Here is a 1544-nt window from a genome sequence, read left to right as displayed (position 1 = left end):
TTGTGTACCCCTTTGTCTAAGTATACCAATTCACACAAGGAAATTATAGTACTGAAAAAATTGTTAGGAAAAAGCCAAGTATGGTGGTTCACGCCTGTAATCCCAGCACTTTGGGAGGCTAAGGCGGGAGAATCACTTGAGGCCAGGAGTTCGAGACCAGCCTGCACAACATAGCTTGACCTCTTCTCTACAAAAAATAAGAAAATTTACCCACGAGTGGTGGTGCGCACCTGTAGTGCCAGCTGTTTGGGAAGCTGAGGTGGGAGGATTGCTTGAGCCCAGGAGTCGGAGGCTGCAGTGAGCCTTGATCCAGCCATTGCACTATAGCCTAGGTGACAGATCAAGACCCTGTCTTGTAAAAAAAAGAAAAAAGAAAAAAGCCCACAAATGTATTTTGAGTAATTTCATTTTAAGGTGAACGAAAATTTCTTAATTAGAATAATATTTCTTGAGAGATTATGTTAATAAATTAAAAAATATTTAAATACGTAACTATAAGAAGGGATTAATAGAGAAGCAGCTAAGTGAATATGGTTTTGTTAGCAGAAATCAAAATAAGTCATTGATTGAAAGTCGATGGCATCATTCTGATCTTAAGTAGGAATTGTCTATTGAGATTTCATTTCATCCTGTTTATGCCCTTTTAAATTCTTGAAAAAAAATTTAAATAATTTCAAATGCGTAAAAACGTCACAAGTAAAGTACAGAGTTTCTTTTTTCCTGAACCGTTTTTAAGTTGGCCTGATGCCTTGTTCATTGCCTCTTAGTACTTTAGTGTGTATTTGCTTCAAAGGAGGACATTCTCTTACATAACTACAATGCAACCATTAGTATTAGGAAATTTACTTTGACATATTACTACCATCTACTCCTCAGACCTTCACGCCATTCATATTGACCTGATTGTCCCGATGATGTTCTTTGTAGCAAGACAATCCAGCCAATCATATCTTCCCTTTAAATGTCAGGTGTCTTTAGTCTACTTCAGTGGGGAACAAGGTCTCGTTTTTTTGTCGACCTCAGCTTAGCACTTTTGCATATTACTAGCCAGTTTTGTATAACATCCCTATTTTGAGTTTTGTCTGATACTTCTTCATGATTAGATTCAAGTTATATGTCTTTGGAAATGTTTTAGGAATGTTATAGAAGTGATGATGTGTTCTTACAGCATCCTATCATGGATTAATAATTTCAATTTGTCCCATTTCTGATGGTATTACTTAGATCACTGATTAAGGTAGTGTCTGCCAGACTTCCCCACTGTGAAGTTACTCTATATTTATAATTATTTTGTGTGAATGTAATTTCAAAATACTACCTTATTTCTCATCAAACTTTCAATTTATTTATATCTGTATAGACTCATGATTTCCTGTTTTATTCAGTGGGTTAACAATCTGTCATTCTCATTACTTTGCTTAAAATTGTACTTTTGGCCAGTGGAAGATCATTCTTAGGTGGCTTCTGTGTCCTTTTGACATGTTCCCACCATTATTTGGGTAATTTCTTACACTCTGGCACAAGATATACCAGGTTCAGTATGC

This window comes from Propithecus coquereli, unplaced genomic scaffold (assembly GCF_000956105.1).
Source record: "Propithecus coquereli isolate 6110/MARCELLA unplaced genomic scaffold, Pcoq_1.0 Scaffold102, whole genome shotgun sequence".
NCBI lineage: Eukaryota > Metazoa > Chordata > Mammalia > Primates > Indriidae > Propithecus > Propithecus coquereli.
The sequence above is the reverse complement of the archived record's forward strand: the minus strand, read 5'-3'. Positions refer to the sequence as shown.